Genomic DNA, 14,175 nt, shown 5'->3' with positions numbered 1-14,175 from the left:
GCCTTGGGCCCTGGTGGGGGGGGGGGGGCGCACCAGCCCACCTGGGGCTGGTCCCCTCCCACACTTGGCCCACGAAGCCCTCTAGGGCCAGTGGCCCCACCTGGTGGACCCCCGGACCCTCCCGGTGGTCCCGGTACGTTATCGATAGCACCCGAAACTTTTCCGGTGACCAAAACAGGACTTCCCATATATAAATCTTTACCCCCGGACCATTCCGGAACTCCTCGTGATGTCCGGGATCTCATCCGAGACTCCGAACAACATTCGGTAACCACTTATATCCATTCCCTATAACCCTAGCGTCATCGAACCTTAAGTGTGTAGACCCTACTGGTTCGGGAACCATGCAGACATGACCGAGACAACTTTCCGGCAAATAACCAACAGCGGGATCTGGATACCCATGTTGGCTCCCACATGTTTCACGATGATCTCATCGGATGAACCACGATGTCAAGGATTCAATCAATCCCATATACAATTCCCTTTGTCTACCGGTATAGTACTTGCACGAGATTCGATCATCGGTATCCCGATACCTTGTTCAATCTCGTTACCGGCAAGTCTCTTTACTCGTTCCGTAACACATCATCCCGCGATCAACTCCTTGATCACATTGTGCACATTATGATGATGTCCTACTGAGTGGGCCCAGAGATACCTCTCCGTCACACGGAGTGACAAATCCCAGTCTCGATTCGTGCCAACCCAACAGACACTTTCGGAGATACCCGTAGTGCACCTTTATAGCCACCCAGTTACGTTGTGACGTTTGGTACACCCAAAGCATTCCTACGGTATCCGGGAGTTGCACAATCTCATGGTCTAAGCAAAAGATACTTGACATTAGAAAAGCTTTAGCATACGAACTACACGATCTTGTGCTAGGCTTAGGATTGGGTCTTGTCCATCACATCATTCTCCTAATGATGTGATCCCGTTATCAATGACATCCAATGTCCATGGTCAGGAAACCATGACCATCTGTTGATCAACAAGCTAGTCAACTAGAGGCTCACTAGGGACATGTTGTGGTCTATGTATTCACACATGTATTGCGGTTTCTGGCCAATACAATTATAGCATGAATAATAGAAAATTATCATGAACAAGGAAATACAATAATAACCGTTTTATTATTGCCTCTAGGGCATATTTCCAACATACCGTACCACTCTAGTGTGGATCTTACTTTGGTTGACCTGCGAGGTTCAGTAGTAACTTGATCCGAAGTTTCCTAATCATCATCATTAGCTTCCTCATTAATTGGTGTAGGAATCACTGGAACTAATTTATGTGATGGACTACTTTCCAATTCGGGAGAAGGTACAATTACCTCATCAAGTTCTACTTTCCTCCCACTCACTTCTTTAGAGAGAAACTCCTTCTCTAGAAAGGATCCATTCTTAGCAACGAATATCTTGCCTTCGGATCTGTGATAGAAGGTGTACCCAACAGTTTCCATTGAGTATCCTAAGAAGACACATTTCTTTGATTTGGGTTCGAGCTTATCAGGTTGAAGCTTTTTCACATAAGCATCGCAGCCCCAAACTTTAAGAAATAACAACTTGGGTTTCTTGCCAAACCACAGTTCATATGGTGTCGTCTCAACGGATTTAGATGGTGCCCTATATAACATGAATGCAGCCGTCTCTAAAGCATAACCCCAAAACGATAGCGGTAAATCTGTAAGAGACATCATAGATTGCACCATATCTAATAAAGTGCGGTTACGACATTCGGACACACCATTACACTGTGGTGTTTTAGGTGGCGTGAGTTATGAAACTATTCCGCATTGTTTCAAATGAAGACCAAACTCATAACTCAAATATTCACCTCCACGATCAGATCGTAGAAACTTTATTTTCTAATTACGATGATTTTCCACTTCACTATGAAATTCTTTGAACTTTTCAAATGTTTCAGACTTATGTTTCATCAAGTATGTAAACCCATATCTGCTCAAATCATCTGTGAAGGTCAGAAAATAACGATACCCGCCGCGAGCATCAACACTCATTAGACCTCATACATCTGCTCAAATCATCTGTGAAGGTCAGAAAATAACGATACACGCCGCGAGCATCAACACTCATTAGACCTCATACATCAATATGTATTATTTCCGATAAGTCTGTTGCTCGCTCCATTGTTCCGGAGAATGGAGTCTTAGTCATCTTGCCCATGAGGCATGGTTCGCAAGCATCAAGTGATTCCAAAAGCCAATCAGCATGGAGTTTCTTCATGCGCTTTACACCAACATGACTTAAACTACAGTGCCACAAATAAGTTGCACTATCATTATTAAACTTGTATCTTTTGGCTTCAATACTATGAATATGTGTATCACTACTATCAAGATTCAATAAAAATAGACCACTCATCAAGGGTGCATGGCCATAAAAGATATTACTCATATAAATAGAACAACCATTATTCTCTGATTTAAATTAATAACCGTCTCGCATCAAACAAGATCCAGATATAATGTTCATGCTTAACGCTGGCACCAAATAACAATTATCCAGGTCTAAAACTAATCCCGAAGGTAGATGTAGAGGTAGTGTGCCGACCACGATCACATCGACTCTGGAACCATTTCCCATGTGCATCATCACCTCGTCCTTAGCCAATCTTCGCTTAATACATAGCCCTTGTTTCGAGTTGCAAATATGAGCAACAGAACCAGTATCAAATACCCAGGCGCTACTATGAGCATTAGTAAGGTACACATCAATAACATGTATATCAAATATACCTTTCACTTTGCCATCATTCTTATCCGCCAAATACTTGGGGCAGTTCCGCTTCCAGTGACCAGTCCCTTTACAGTAGAAGCACTCAATCTCAGGCTTAGGTCCAGACTTGGGCTTCTTCACTTGAGCAGCAACTTGCTTGTCGTTCTTCTTGAAGTTCCCCTTCTTCCCTTTGCCCTTCTTCTTGAAACTAGTGGTCTTGTTAACCATCAACACTTGATGCTCCTTCTTGATTTCTACCTCCACAGCCTTTAGCATCGCGAAGAGCTCGGGAATTGTCTTGTCCATCCCTTGCATATTATAGTTCATCACGAAGCTTTTGTAGCTTGGTGGCAGTGATTGAAGAACTCTTTCAATGACACCATCAACAGGAAGATTAACTTCTTGTTGAGTCAAGTGATTGTGGTACCCAGACATTCTGAGTATATGTTCACTGACAGAACTATTCTCCTCCATTTTGCAGCTGTAGAACTTATTAGAGACTTCATATCTCTCAATCCGGGCATTTTCTTGAAATATTAACTTCAACTCCTGGAACATCTCATATGCTCCATGATGTTCAAAACAACGTGGAAGTCCCGGTTCTAAGCTATAAAGCATGGCACACTGAACTATCGAGTAGTCATCAGTTTTGCTTTGCCAGACGTTCATAACGTCCGGAGTTGCTCCTGCAGCGGGTTTGGCACCAAGCGGTGCTTCCAGGACGTAATTCTTCTGTGCAGCAATGAGGATAATCCTCAAGTTACGGACCCAATACGTGTAGTTTCTACTATCATCTTTCCACTTAGCTTTCTCTAGGAACGCATTAAAATTCAAAGAAACAGTAGCACGGGCCATTTATCTACAACAACATAGACATGCAAAATACTATCAGGTACTAAGTTCATGATAAATTAAAGTTCAATTAATCATATTACTTAAGAACTCCCACTTAGATAGACATCCCTCTAGTCATCTAAATGATCATGTGATCCATATCAACTAAACCATGTCCGACCATCACGTGAGATGGAGTAGTTTTGAATGGTGAACATCACTATGTTGATCATATCAACTATATGATTCACGCTCGACCTTTTGGTCTCAGTGTTCCGAGGCCATATATGCATATGCTAGGCTCGTCCAGTTTAACATGAGTATTCTGCGTGTGCAAAACTGGCCTGCACCCATTGTATGTGAACATAGATCTTATCACACCCTATTATCACGTGGTGTCTCGGCACGATGAACTGTAGCAACGGTGCATACTCAGGGAGAACACTTATACCTTGAAATTTAGTGAGAGATCATCTTATAATGCTACCATTGTACTAAGCAAAACAAGATGCAAAAAGGATAAACATCACATGCAATCAATATAAGTGACATGATATGGCCACCATCATCTTGTGCCTTTGATCTCCATCTCCAAAGCACCGTCATGATCACCATCGTCACCGGCTTGACACCTTGATCTCCATCGTAGCATCATTGTCATCTCGCCAACTATTGCTTCTACGACTATCACTACCGCTTACTGATAAAGTAAAGCAATTACATGTCGATTGCATTTCATACAATAAAGTGACAACCATATGGCTCCTGCCAGTTGCCGATAACTGTTACAAAACATGATCATCTCATACAACAATTTATATAACATCACGTCTTGACCATATCACATCACATCAAGCCCTGCAAAAACAAGTAGATGTCCTCTACTTTATTGTTGCAAGTTTTACGTGGCTGCTACAGGCTTCTAGCAAGAACCGTTCTTACCTAAGCATCAAAACCACAATGGTTTTTCATCAAGTGTGCTGTTTTAACCTTCAACAAGGACCGGTTGTAGTCAAACTCGATTCAACTAAAGCTGGAGAAACAAACACCCGCTAGCCACCTGTGTGCGAAGCACGTCGGTAGAACCAGTCTCATGAACGCGGTCATGTAATGCCGTTGCGGGCCGCTTCATCCAACAATACCGCCGAATCAAAGTAAGACATTGCTGGTAAGAAGTATGACTATTATCGCCCACAACTCATTATGGTCTACTCATGCATATAACATCTACACATAGACCTGGCTCGGATGCCACTATTAGGGAACGCAATATTTCAAAAAAATTACCTATGATCACGCAAGATCTATCTAGGAGATGCATATCAACGATATGGGAGAGTGTGTCCACGTACCCTCGTAGACCAAAAGCGGAAGCGTTTAGTAACGCAGTTGATGTAGTCGAACGTCTTTGCGATCCAACCGATCCTAGCACCGAATGTACGACACCTCCGTGTTCAGCACATGTTCAACATGATGACGTCCCTCGAGCTCTTGATCCAATTGAGGACGAGGGAGAGTTCCGTCAACACGAGGTGTGGGACGGTGATGATGATGTTACTGGCGCAGGGCTTTGCCTAAGCACTTCAACGATATGACCGAGGTTTGTAACTGTGGAAGGAGGCACCACACACGGCTAAGAGAAGACTTGGTGTGCCTTTGGGGTTCCCCCCTCCCACGTATATAAAGGAGGGGGGAGGAGGAGGCCGGCCAAGGTGTGGCGCGCCAAGGGGGGAGTCCTACTTGGACTCCCAGTCCAAGCAGGATTCGCCCCCCCTTTCCTATTCCCACAAGGAAAAGGGGGGAAAGAGGGGGAGGAGAGAAGGAAAGGGGGGCTGCCCCCCCAACCCTAGTCCAATTCGGATTGGGCTTGGGGGGCGCGCCTCCACCTGGGCGCCGCGTCCTCTCTTCCACTAGGGCCCATTAACCCCCCAGGGGGTTCGGTAACCCCCCCCCTCCCGTACTCCGGTAAATGCCTGAAACCATTCCGGTGTCCAAACATAACCTTCCAATATATCAATCTTTATGTCTCGACCATTTCGAGACTCCTCGTCATGTTTGTTATCTCATCTGGGACTCCGAACAAACTTCGGTACATCAGATCACATAACTCATAACACAAATCGTCATCGAACGTTAAGCGTGCGGACCCTACGGGTTTGAGAACTATGTAGACATGACTGAGACACATCTCTGATCAATAACCAATAGTGGAACCTGGATGCTCATATTGGTTCCTACATATTCTATGAAGATCTTTATCGGTCAAATCGCATAACAACATACGTTGTTCCCTTTGTCATCGGTATGTTACTTGCCCGAGATTCGATCGTCGGTATCATCATACCTAGTTCAATCTCGTTACTGGCAAGTCTCTTTACTCGTTCCGTAATGCATCAGCCCGCAACTATCTCATTAGTCATATTGCTTGCAAGGCTCATAGTGATGTGCATTACCGAGAGGGCCCAGAGATACCTCTCCGATACATGGAGTGACAAATCCTAATCTCGATCTATGCCACCTCAACAAACACCATCGGAGACACCTATAGAGCATCTTTATAATCACCCAGTTATGTTGTGAAGTTTGATAGCACACTAAGTGTTCCTCCGGTATTCGGGAATTGCATAATCTCATAGTCATAGGAACATGCATTAGTCATGAAGAAAGCAATAGCAATAAACTAAACGATCATAGTGCTAAGCTAATGGATGGGTCTTGTCCATCACATCATTCTGTAATTATGCGATCCCGTTCATCAAATGACAACACATGTCTATGGCTAGGAAACTTAACCATCTTTGATTAACGAGCTAGTCAAGTAGAGGCATACTAGGGACACTCTGTTTGTCTATGTATTCACAAATGTACTAAGTTTCTGGTTAATACAATTCTAGCATGAATATTAAATATTTATAATGATATAAGGAAATATAAATAACAACTTTATTATTGCCTCTAGGGCATATTTCCTTCACTCGGTTGTCTGCTTTGAGGTTTCCCCTAGTTGGGGAGACCGAGAAGAAAACCAGTAGGAAGGTGATTCGAAGTCTTGTGTTAAAAGAGACAGTTGCCCGCCTCTTGATGGAGAATTGAAAACATCCCAACGTATCTTTCACTAATTAAGTAGTAGTGAGGCGTCGGTACGTCAGCTGGAGAAGAATGCTTGCTTTTCATATAACTGGTGTAGTGATTGACACGGTCTTCGCATATTGAACAACCTAAGAGCGGAAACACCTTAATCGCTTCTCCAAGCTTATCTCTATATATATATTGATGGAAGCGGAAGGAAAGGCTTAAAGAAGGTGGCAAGAAGAGAAACTTATTAGTTCGACGTAGCCAACTTATCATTCCGATGAGAGTTCGAAGTACGATAGAAGTTATTGATACCGATTTAGGCGAGCAACATAGGCTAGCAGAGCCAGAGGAAGAAGTCCGTCTTGTTAGTGAGTTAGCGAGTAGTTTCCTTTAGACAATTTCCACGAGCATACTAGCTTTCACGAATACAGAGGAGAAAGAAAACCAACAACCAATAGGGTGAGGCAACTAACTACCAATCCTTTTATTGAATTGCCGCGGCGTGGGTAAACATAAAGAAGCCACACAAGAAATCAAGCCAAAGGCTTCTCTCTTTCTAAAGTAGTAAAAAGTGGATCCTCGCTTCGAGGTTCTTGGCGTGGATCTTTGAAAATTGTCAATCGGGTGAGCCAACTATTATTGAGGGAGGCCAGGTCTACATACGTAATATCAAGTTGCTCTAGTTGTGTGTCTTTCATACGGAAAGATGGGTGTTTTTATCCAAGCAAGGGAATAGAATAGGTAACAACCCCCTCACATCAAGCATGTACGCTTGCTACCAACATATACTATGGAGTCCATGGCTATCTCCACGGATGGAAGACCGTAGATTTTTCACTTTCGCTGAAGAGTTGAACTCTGACTGAAAGGACTTGACACATTGCCAAGGCGATTTTATTAGCCAGCTCTGGGATAGAGATCTGCGTTAAACAAGCGATAATCTCTAAAGAGTGCTGAAATAGGACTGGTACGTATTTCTAAAGATCCGATACTGGTGAACGTATTGCACAATTTAAAGAAGCTCATTTCATTAGAGGGAGGGAGCCCTTCCTACCTTTCTTTATTTAAGTGCTAGTGTCAAATGAGACATTTGCCCACCTTGGATGGGTTCTGGCGGACGCTCCAAAGTCCACTTCTTTACCAACTTGAATTTATAAGGAGACCAAACTATATTCATGCTCAAGTGAACCACGGGTGATGATATTCCGATGTTCTGAAATCAAATAGGAAATTGATGGAGCTTGAGTTTTTTTATCTCTGCATGAGAAACTATTCCTCCTCCTTTTGCTTACAATCACCTCACTTCCCTTATAAAAAGATAATAGTGCTTGTATCCTGGGTCATGAGGTTCCCCTCTTGAGTCTGATAAGAAGAAGTCAAGGTCTCGGTTCTGTATTAAGTAAAGATAAGGAACCCGTCGAGAGGATTTCTTCGGTACCACTAGGTAAGCCACTAGTTTGTATCACACTATGGTTGAGGGGCCTTCTCGGTTCAAAGCTAACAAATAGGTATCATGTTGGCACTCAATCGCCAAGAGCAATCAACAAATTAACTTGCAGGCTTTAAAGCCTACTCATACAGTAATGGTTAGGGGTTTTGCGGATCCCTTTCTCTATGAGTTTCGGTTGATAATGACTTAAGGTGAGCAACGAATCTCCAATCACTTTTTCAGGAATACACAGAGAGAACCATCCGGTTGCACTCAACTGAAAACTAAAGGGACTCCTAACAAGCAGGGGAATTTCTCCCTTATTACTGGTCGGGACGACCTAAATCCCGTGGTAGTTCGGACAGGGGCATTATGAATGAGCTATGCTCTACGATTTCGCTTTGTTTACACGGGTGAGTGACCTACACCTTCCAATCTATGGTTTCACCCGCGAGGTAGAACTTTCTCTAAAGCTTTCTTCGCTCTGTAATACACCTGCGCCTTCCTTTATAACCGTGCACTCCCACTACTTCTTTAGGACATGTCTGACTTGCTTATCACAAGTCGTCTCTTGAAAAGGCAAATATCGAGACTGAGATGCTGCTTGGAGTCTTCATTCTCTGGGGCAGAGCTCACTACCACTCATTATCGGAGGGAGACACAATAACACTAAGCTATTCTTCGATTTCCTTGCTTGTGAGATCAAAAACTGGGTATCGAACAAAGAAATCTGCTCACGGTACCTCTTACCTCAAAAATTCTACTGGATTTGGGATCAGAAGAATTCCAATTTGAATGTGCTCATATCCAACTACCCGAAGGGATGGTATCAGGAAAAGAAAAAGGTGCATGGGCGGTTTCAAGTTGTTTTGGTTGTGCAACTTTCGATCACTGTGTCAGCCGAGCTCTAACGCTTCTATAAAGTGAGAAATCATGGTACCTTCACGTCTACTTTCCCAAGGGCTAGTTCAATTCCAAAGAAATGCAAGCAATGGTGCTGGACTCCCGCCGCCTGCTAGGCTCACTATACCAAGTTAAGTTCCTCCAAAGTATTTTCATCATCGGTATAAGCAAAGTCACAAGATAAGGGATAAAGATAGTAGTGTTGGGGAACGCAGTATTTCAATTTTTTTGCCTAAGATCACGCAAGATCTATCTAGGAGCTGCATAGTAATGAGAGGGGAGATTATGTCAACGTACCCTCGTAGACCGAAAGAGGAAGCGTTTAGTAATGCGATTGATGTAGTTGAACGTCTTCGCGATCCAACCGATCCAAGTAACGAACGTACGACACCACCGCGATCTATGCACGTTCAGCTCGGTGACGTCCCTCGAACTCTTGATCTAGTTGAGGCTGAGGGAGAGTTTCGTCAGCATGACAGCGTGGCGACGGTGTTGGTGAAGTTACTGGCGCAGGGTGATACGTCTCCAATGTATCTATAATTTTTCATTGTTCCATGCTATTTTATTATCAATCTTGGATGTTTTAGAATCATTTGATATCATTTTTTTGATACTAACCTATTGACGCAGTGCCAAGTGCTAGTTGCTGTTTTTTTTCATGTTTTTTACATCGCGGGAAATCAATATCAAATGGAGTCCAGATGCCACGAAACTCCACGATGATTTTTTATGGGCCAGAAGGAAGGCAATGGGCCCTGGTTGCACCTTGGGGTGCCCTGGGGGGGGGGGGCACAACCCACCACGGCGCGCCAAGAGGCCCAGACGCTCCCTGGTGGGTTGTGCCCACCTCGGGTGCCCCCCGGACCGCCTCTTTGCTCTATAAATACCACAATATTCTAGAAACCCTAGAACGAGCGTCGAAATACTCATCCAGCCGCCAAAGAGTCCAGAACCACCAGATCCAATCTAGACACCATCATGGAGGGGTTCACCACTTCCATTGGTGCCTCTCCGATGATGCGTGAGTAGTCCTTTGTAGACTGTCGGGTCCGTAGTTAGTAGCTAGATGGCTTTCTCTCTCTCTCTCTCTCTCTCGTTGGATTCTCAATACAATGGTCTCTTGGAGATCCATATGATGTAACTCTTTTGCGGTGTGTTTGTTGGGATCTGATGAACTTTGAGTTTATGATCAGTCATATCTTTTTATATCCATGAAAGTTATTTGAGTTTCTTTGATCTCTTATATGCATGATCTCTTATAGCCTCGTATTTATTCTCCGATATTTGGGTTTTGTTTGGCCAACTTGATCTATTTATCTTGCAATGGGAAGCGGTGACCGGTAGTGGGTTCGATCTTACGGTGCTCGATCCCAGTGACAGAAGGAGAAACGACACGTATGTATCGTTGCTACTAAGGATAAATAGACGGGATCTATATGTACCGCCATATAGATAAACGGATCTTGTCTACATCATGTCATCGTTCTTATTGCATTACTCTGTTTTTCCATGAACTTAATACACTAGATGCATGCTGGATAGCGGTCGATGTGTGGAGTAATAGTAGTAGATGCAGGCAGGAGTCCTTCTACTAATCTTGGACGTGATGCCTATGTAATGATCATTGCCTGGATATCGTCATAATTATTTGAAGTTCTATCAATTGCCAAACAGTAATTCGTGTACCCACCATTTGCTGTTTTTCTCGAGAGAAGCCACTAGTGAAACCTACGCCCCCCGGGTCTTCTTCCTCATATATTTGCCTTGCGATCTACTTTTCCTTTGCATTTTTATTCAGATCTATTAAACCAAAATTACAAAAATACCTTGCTGGACTTTTATTTATGTGTGATCTATTTATTCAATCTACTACAATTTATCTCATGTCCACTTGCCAATTTCTGGCGTCGTTACCCGAAAGGGATTGACAACCCCTTTAATGCGTTGGGTTGCGAGGTATTGTTATTTGTGTGCAGGTGTTGTTTACGTTGTGTTGCTTGGTTCTCCTACTGGTTCGATACCTTGGTTTCATAACTGAGGGAAATACTCTACCGTCGTTGTGCTACATCATCCTTCCCTCTCCAGGGAAATACCGACGTAGTTCCACCTACCATCAAGGAGAATTTCTTGCGACGTTGCCGGGGAGGATCTTCAACATAACCAGGCTCCTAATCACAAATCTCATCTCTTTGCAATTTACATTATTAGCCATTTGCCTCTCGTTTTCCTCTCCCCCACTTCACAAAATTTTTCCATCTTATCCGCCTCTCTTTTTCATTCACCATTTTCTCGCCATGTCCGATCATAGAAGAGATAAGGGTTTTCTCCCGAGTCTTAATACTTTGGATAGCCTCTCTGTCCTCTCTAAGCTCATAAACAATGATGCTATGGAAGGATCTACCGGGGTGGTTAAGGAAAATCTTAACCAATATGATGAAGATGATTCCGGAATTTTTCGTTATTTACTTGACGAATCTTTGAAAGATGCTTGGGATAGGTTGTTGAGAATTCGAGCTAGCTATGTGCCCCAATATCAAATAGAGATATACTAGAAAAGTTTTTATGTTGGTTTACCTTCTTCCTTCAAGCAAGTTCTAGACTCTATATTTGAAAACGGTTTTCTTGAAGGGGATGCCGTTGAGACTTATGAGAAGATGATAACCATATTTGGTCACCCCAAAGGAGAAAATGTTGAATTAACTACTCTATTGTTCTTTTATCAAAACGAAAAAATTAAAGAGATGAAGGCTAGTTTAGATACGAATTTTCGCAACATGCTTAATCTTTCTTCCGCTATCAATGGTCGTGTGCTTTCACAGAATGGAAAATTAAATGCCATTGATAGGAAATTTTCCCTTTTCTTTCCAAAGAACAAGGATGACAAAACTTAGATCCTTGCTTTATGCCTAGCTAAGGGCGTAAAATTATAGCGCTTGTTGGGAGGCAACCCAATGACTAAAATTTATTTTTGCTTTTTGCTTTCTATTCTTAAGTGTTAGCACAATTATGCTACTGTTATGATTGTGTTTTTTCTGTTTTAATTAGTGTTTGTGCCATGTAGAACCAATAGGATCTTCTTGGGTGATAGTTGTTTGATCTTGCTGAAAAAGACAGAAACTTTATGCTCACAAAATTAATTCTCATTTTTATTCAGAAAGATATTTTGCCCTGATTCTTTTTGCAGAGGAAATATATACAAATTTACGTCGTCTTCCTATTTTGGTAGAATTTTTGGAGTTCCAGAAGTATTCGTTTAAATCAGATTGCTACAGACTGTTCTGTTTTGATAGATTCTGTTTTCTTTGTGTTGTGTGCTTATTTTGATGGCTCTATGGTTTTCTTTGATGAGTTTTTGCCATAGAAAAGTTGGAATACAGTAGATATAATAAAAAAACAAAATATGAATTGGTTTTATACAACACTTATAGTAGTGGTTTATTTTTCTTACACTAACGGATCTCACGAAGGTTTTGTTGAGTTTTGTGTGATTGAAGTTTTCAAGTTTTGGGTTATCTTACGATAGATGAAGAAAGGATGTGAGAGCCTAAGCTTGGGGATGCCCTGGAATCCCAAGCTATTAGCCAATAATGAGCAACCAACTAAGCTTGGGGATGCCCCCGAGTGGCATCCCCGCTTTCTTCCAACAACTATCAGTATTTTACTCGAGGCTATATTTTATTCGTCACATGATATGTGTTTTACTTGGAGCGTCTTGTATGATATGTCTCTTTGCTTGTTTTATTTTGTGTTTTAAGTCATCAATCCTTTCTTGACACACCTATTTGAGAGAGCCAAAATTATATTATGACTTGTTAGAATTTCTCTCTATGCTTCACTTAAATCTTTTATGAGCTAGGACTTGCTCTAGTGCTTCACTTATATCTTTTTGAGCACGGTGTGCTATGTTATTTTGAAGAAATGATCTCTTGATTCACTTAGATTTATTTGAGAGTTAGTAAAATTTTGAAGAAATTCTCTGTTGCTTCACTTAAATTATTTTGAGAGAAAGAAAATTTGTATGCTCATGATCTTCATTTATATTTGTTTGAGCTTATGAAAAGCAACACATGAAAATTAGTCCCAAAGTGATAGATATCCAAGAAGGATAAAGTAAAAGAAAATGTCATGAAGATCATTGGACAAAATAAACTTGTTTCTTAGTAATAGTTTTGAGATATGATGATGTGATATGTGAGTTATGTTGATAAGTAATTGTGCTCTAGTAAGAATATTGGTGTTAAGGTTTGTGATTCCCAATGCATGCACGAAAGTCAATAATCATGCAATGAAAATTATATCCTACTTGTGGTGATTTATTCGGTGTTAATTATACTTAATTCTTGGTTATGAGATTATTCGTTTCTTGGTTGGTCGCTTCCCAATCTTTTGCTAGCCTTCATTTTGCGCTAAGTATGACCTCTACTCGTGCATCCAAAATCCTTTAAACCAGTTTTGCCACATGAGTCCACCATATTTACCTATATGCGGTATTCTTTTGCCGTTCCAAGCAAATTTGCATGTGCCATCTCTAATTTTCAAAATAAACTTCTCTTTTGTGTGTTTGTTTCGCTCGCGGAACGGTAACGGGTGGTTAATATTTTCCATGGTAGATGTGTTATTCTCAAGATGATTGTTTATTCACTTGTCATTGGACGAGAGTAAGGCAAAGGTCTTAGGGATGCCAAGTCCCGAAATGCAAAAATATTGAATTTACTTTATGTTGTCAAATAATAAATTCCTTGGAAAGTGTTGGTATGGAGGGCACCCGTGGATACGGCTAGCCATGGAAAGTGAAAGAATGGTGGAAAAAGGAATAAACTTTATTTTCTGTTTGGGAACCGCCTATGGAATATCTAGCATGGAAAGTGTTCGTAGCTCTGAGTCGTTTTCGTTGGTGGGATGCATACACCTCCAAAAAAATTTATCTCTAATTTTTCGATTTGAGTTCTGGCACCGCTACAAATCCCTACTTCCCTCTGCGAAGGGCCTTTCTTTTACTTCATGCAATTTTTATTTTTTGAAATTTGAGTCTCCATCTTCTCTCATAAAAAGCACCAACTAGGAGACAATATGATCGTGCTTAAGTATTGGGTGTAGTTAATATTCGAGTGTGTTTCATGAATGGATCAATGTTTGAGCATGATGGGCTAGGGATAACTTATTTTAGCATTGATATTTTGAAAGACATGGTTG

This window comes from Triticum aestivum, chromosome 7B, assembly GCF_018294505.1.
Source record: "Triticum aestivum cultivar Chinese Spring chromosome 7B, IWGSC CS RefSeq v2.1, whole genome shotgun sequence".
Classification (NCBI taxonomy): domain Eukaryota; kingdom Viridiplantae; phylum Streptophyta; class Magnoliopsida; order Poales; family Poaceae; genus Triticum; species Triticum aestivum.
This window is presented reverse-complemented; position numbering follows the sequence as displayed.